Source organism: Sitophilus oryzae, unplaced genomic scaffold (genome assembly GCF_002938485.1).
Source record: "Sitophilus oryzae breed Bouriz unplaced genomic scaffold, Soryzae_2.0 scaffold_130_pilon_pilon, whole genome shotgun sequence".
Lineage (NCBI taxonomy): Eukaryota > Metazoa > Arthropoda > Insecta > Coleoptera > Curculionidae > Sitophilus > Sitophilus oryzae.
In genome coordinates, this window is record NW_022145960.1 from 278,050 (window position 1) to 284,049 (window position 6,000).

Genomic DNA, 6,000 nt, shown 5'->3' on the forward strand with positions numbered 1-6,000 from the left:
AATAGCCCTTCAATAGGATATTCCAGATGCTTTCTCATTTAAATTCACAGATTAATAATTGAGTTTCTGACAAAAAAATCTGAAAAAATCTTATGAAATTTGTCGAAATATTTCCTAGCTTCTTTTTTTCTTAGACTATATTTTTTCGAGGTACTATGATATACAAGGTCTAACATATTTGACTGTCATTATAAATGTTATATCTAAATCTATCTAAAGGTTGCCATAATGTTTTGGAAATATTTGGGGTAGAAAAGTAAATTTGAAAAAAAATGCTTTTTAAAAAATAATACATGTACATACACGTACTCCGATTTAGTCCGATTATACCTTGAAGGCTGCATGACACATATAGAAAAAAAAACCGGCGTCCAAGTTGGCTTGAAATTGAAGATTAGTGCAATTCTATATGTAAAATTATATGGAAAATATCATCTCATCGTCATTTTCAAGCCAACTTGATGTCACTTTTTTGGATCATACAAAACATATATTCATAGATAAAAGAAACTTGCTTTATTTATTTATGCATATACTGCGTGGATTCGACGTATCACATCATTCGCCAGACAGATTTGATGAAGAAGTATTTGTATCTAAATTATTTTCTCAAACAATAACAACATTGACAGCTAAAAAAAATTCTTGTCAAAATTTTATCAATATCAGAATGATAGCTCCAACCGCTCGCAGCCCCAACTCCATTATTTTTTTACATCTTATAGTACTACAAGTAAAGCTAAGGAAAACAACATAATAGTTTTGTAAAAGCAAGATCCAGTTCAAATTATCATTGCAAATTCTCGTAAAATGTTTACAGTTACTAAAAAACTATACAGGGTGTCATTGAAATGGTGTAAAAAAAATCGGGGAGTGATAGTACTAAAAAGAGTAAAAAAAGTTCCTATAAGTATAGGGCAGAAAACACATATTAAGGGAGTTAGGGGCACTGAAAGGGTGAATTTTAAAAACGGTTGTTTTAAAATTGTAGGCTTAAAGAACGAGATAAAATTTCGAAAAAAAATTCCTCTGCCATAAATTTTGACCCTAAATCAAATGGTGATACTGAAAAATTATTTGGAAAATCGGAAAGGGTAGTTTTTGTAAGGGTAGGGGGTTGTTTCGTGAATAACTTTTTTGAGGTTATTTTTTTTTGCAACGTGGGTTCATTTTTTGAAAACTACATACTTTTTCTTACAAAAAAGGGACTCTTGTTGCACATCGCCCAGAGCGATGGTTTTCGAGAAAATTAAAGGCAAAGGGTTTGCTATGATGGGTTGCTAACTGGTTAATCAACATAAACTTATGAAAGTTATAGCGGTTCAAAAGTAACCAAGTACTTATTAAATAATTAATTAGAAAATCAAAATTTCATGATTTTTAAAACATCTTATTGCTTTAAAAACGAAATAATCTTTTTTGGTTTTCTCAGTGCCGATTAATACTGAGGAGCAACTACGGCAACGCATTATTGACTGTTCCAATGAAATTCGGATAGCAACAAGGATATTCCACAGGGTACGCAGATCGTGGAGAAGAAGATCAGATGTCTACATTGAAATGAATGGTGGTCACTTTGAACATTTACTATGAATGAATTAGGGAATGCATTATTTTAATAAGGAATTTTGGTAATTGGATTATTTCGTTTTTTAAAGCAATAAGATGTTTTAAAAATCATGAAATTTTGATTTTTCAATTAATTACTTAATAACTACTTGGTTACTTTTGAACCGCCATAACTTTCATAAGTTTATGTTGATTAACCATTTAGCAATCCATCAGAGCAAACTTTTTGCCTTCAATTTTCTCGAAAACCATCGCTCTGGGCGATGTACAACAAGAGTACCTTTTTTGTAGGAAAAAGTATGTAGTTTTCAAAAAATGAACCCACGTTGCAAAAAAAATAACCTCAAAAAAGTTATTCACGAAACAACCCCTACCCTTTCCGCTTTTCCAAATAATTTTTCAATATCACCATTTGATTTAGGGTCAAAATTTATGGCAGAGGATTTTTTTTCGAAATTTTATCTCGTTCTTTAAGCCTACAATTTTAAAATAACCGTTTTTTAAATTCACCCTTTCAGTGCCCCTAACTCCCTTATTATAGGAACTTTTTTTACTATTTTTAGGAGTACTATCACCCCCCGATTTTTTTACACCATTTCAGTGACACTCTTAAATTACAGTGTTGCACAAATCTGTAATAAGTTTGTAATATATTTCTATGCCGTTGAGAAATACATTTTTGTGTAAATATTCATTGTGGCGGTGTAAAGCTGATTCAGTTTTGTTCATGGGAGAAAATCCTATAACTGGTATAAATTAAATAAAAAATGTGAATACAAACAAGTTGGTAGTAAATACAATAATTAGCAACAAATAAAATACATTAATTAGCAACTATCTATAACGATTATTATAGTATATAGTTTGTCCAATGGAGGAGGGGATCCCTGACAGTGACAGTTGTGTTTATCATCTTAATTCACAGGTAAATTGTATTTTCTGTCTTTCTGAAATCTTTCCTGAGCCGTTGGATAGACTATATAAATGCCAGCAATTATTTGATTAACTTAATTTTGTGGGTTATACATTTGGTGCCCAACGTGGGGTATTAATTTCCCTTGGTTTCAAGACAATTAAATAATTGTTGAAATGAAACGGATTAAATCAGCAGATTTGATTTTAGACAAGAAGCAAAACACAGATGAGATGAGGAGATTATTTTTGTCATGTTCTGCCTATGTTACACACGTTCACATGTTTCATGGTGTTTTAATATGTAAAATATGAACGTGTGTGTGGATTGACTTTTATTGTATTTGTCTGATGATGCTCGTATGAGCGAAACACGTGTCACTGTTTAACTTAATATAAACGTTTAGACCATAGACTTAAAAATAAAATATAGACTACACTATTTACATCTCAACGCGGACAAACAACCTTTTTTGTACACATGTTTACTTCTGGGTACAGTCGACCGAGCCTTCCTCATCCAGCCTATGTTGTCACGTCTTTAATATTATCAATATTTTTTTTCTTGTTATACACATTTATTGAGATATTAATACTACAGTTTAATAAAGTAGGTTTTAATATTCCATAGATGTATTAAATAGTCCTTATACTACTAAATTTAAAGTCGGATACTGTTTAATAAGGATAAGTTTTTTACAATAGGACAACACCGATTAGAGGCGAGGGAGCCTATTCATTCATTTATTACCTTGTAGTACGTGTCGCACGTGTGCGGTAAAGCTTTGTTGCCGCTATCTCCCCGGCTGTATTAACGCATTTTCTGAGCTTGTAGTCCTTAAGTATTTATTTTATTGACTTTTTCTGTTCAAAAACTATAAAATATGGTTCGCCAGTGCCAAATTTGCAAGAAATTTGACTTAAATAATCCATTTAAGTCTTGAAACGACTTTTGACCGGTAGGCAACTCTCAATTTACCCATTGGGAGTCAGTGGCGTTGTTGTAGAAAGGCGCTTATTTAGATAATATTTTAGTAAAATGTAAAATCTGATTTTTTTCTCTTACATTACATTATTTACTTACTTACATTGTAACAAAATCATAATTATAACCCTGTTAATAATTAATAATGTTTTTTATTAAAAATATATTCCAGTTTATTCTAAAATTATCTTCAGAATCTAAAATAACATACAAGAATTTTAAAATGATATTACATTATGAAACAATATTTTTTAATATACCGGGTTGTCTCAAAAGTGGCTCACCCCTATAACTTTTTTATTTTTTCAGATAAAAAAAACAGATTTGTATGTTAGTAGGTATATGACATAAATTAGGATTTATTGACGTATTCAATTGTTTTTGGTCTCTTCCTGTTTCACCGAAATGATTACATCTTTTGATTTTTAAAGGCACCCTCGGTATATTGCTTATTTCGATAAAAAATTTTACTTTATTATATATTATTACTTTTTTACTTTATTCGATAAAAAATGACACTCTGAATAGAATGACATACCATATGTCAACTTCTGACATTGTCGCTTAAAAATATATTCAATTTTAAATTTCAATCCAGGGTGCCATGGTGTTGTTAAAAACACTAAGTTTTAATCAAGGAGCCTTGGAAAAATAGTTTTGATCGTCTAATAGGTTTCGTGTCTTGTCTAGGCCGGTTAAAAGATGTACAAATCGTATTTTTAATCATACATATGTCAATTTTTTCAAATGGAACAAGGGTGACTCATTAGCATATTTGGAATATATTTTATGAATATATTGATACCACACACTTGGTATTTCGAGTCAAATTGTCGTTATGAACCGCGTGTTACAATTACAATTAAACCATATGCGAAAATGTCAAAATTTGACATATTATATGTCATTCTATTCAGAGTGTCATTTTCTATCGAATAAAGTAGAAATATACCGAGGGTGCCGTTTAAAAATTAAAAGTTATAGTCATTTCCGGTGAAACAAGAAGTGACCAAAAACAATTGAATGCGTCAATCAATCCTAATTTATGTCATATACTAACATGCTAAATCTTGTTTTTTTATTTGAAAATATAAAAAAATTATGGGGGATGAGCCACTTTTGGGACGCACCCGGTATAATAAAGACAGTACCGAGTTAAATAAATGTAGTTTTCATTTTATCCACTTCCTATCACCTTCCTTGCTTTAATGGAACAGATTTATGTTTTCTCTAATTTACATAAGACATCACTTAACCAGAAAAAAATTACAACAATCATATTTTTTTCTCCCTGTCGCCGATTCTATTATATCTGTGGAATATATCCTGTTTTGATTAATATTAGGGGTTGTAAATGTTTGACTAAAATTAATAATTTATTATTAATTTCAAAAATTACGTAATTTCGATTATAAAATTTCTTCTATAACGTGTATTTTATTATTTTTATCCTTTTGGACTCTAAGACGTTTTTCTAAACTTTTATTTAAAAAACCTGTCCTAAATCTTAATAAAATATAAAAAGTTTAAATACGATATATTTTTTAATTTAATTATAGCTTCATTAAAATAAAAAAATTACCCGGCTATGAGACGGAGAGTTCAGGTGTACTTGAGAAACGAAAGACAGTGTTGTGTTTCTCGGCAGAGTCGTCAGGGAACGACCGTTACGACAGAGACAACCTATCTATCGCTCGTGTTGCACTCGTTATAACCTAAAACAATAACACAACAATAACAAGATATTGTCTGACCGCATGTTCCAGCTATTTATGAATGAGATGCTCAGTCTATATTTTATTTTAAGTCTATGGTTTAGACCGAGACTTTGAATCTTTTTTATACTTCTTTTTAATCGTATTTCAAGAATGAAAGCTTATAAAATACGAAATTTTCTATAAAGTTGACTCATCTCAGTACAATCATTTGATGAAGACATGCCAGCTTGCTTGGAAATGATTTATGTTCTGAATACTAATCTTTAAGAAATACTATAAAACATATAATAAAACATAATAAAATGATAGCGTATAATCGAAAAAAAAAACGGCATCAAAGATGGCTGGGGAATGACAATCGACGATAATTTTGGCGAGGTCAATCTCTAGACGTCGTTTACTAAAAATTGAAATAAAACTTGTCAAAAACACTAATTATAGAAAGATTTAAAAAGAAGAGAACGTTTCCAGACACAAATCTATTTCCAAAAAAAAAATCTCGAGTTTTAAACTACACCATTTAAAATTTTTTCCTCAATATAAGAATAAATTACAACATCCTTAAAGGTGCATTCAGGCTGGGAGCGTCGAGAGTCGCGTCGCGTCCGCGTGTCGAAATGGAATCAATTCATTTAACTTAAATTAGACCGTTCAGGCGTCCGCTGAGCGTCGGGGAAGAAGTTCGGGTCAAATAATGACGTCTAGCGCTTGATCTCGCCAAAATTATCATTGACTGTCATTCCCCAGCCGTCCTTGACGCCGTTTTTTATTTTCGATCGTATAGTATAATATAATAATAAATATTATAGACACAAA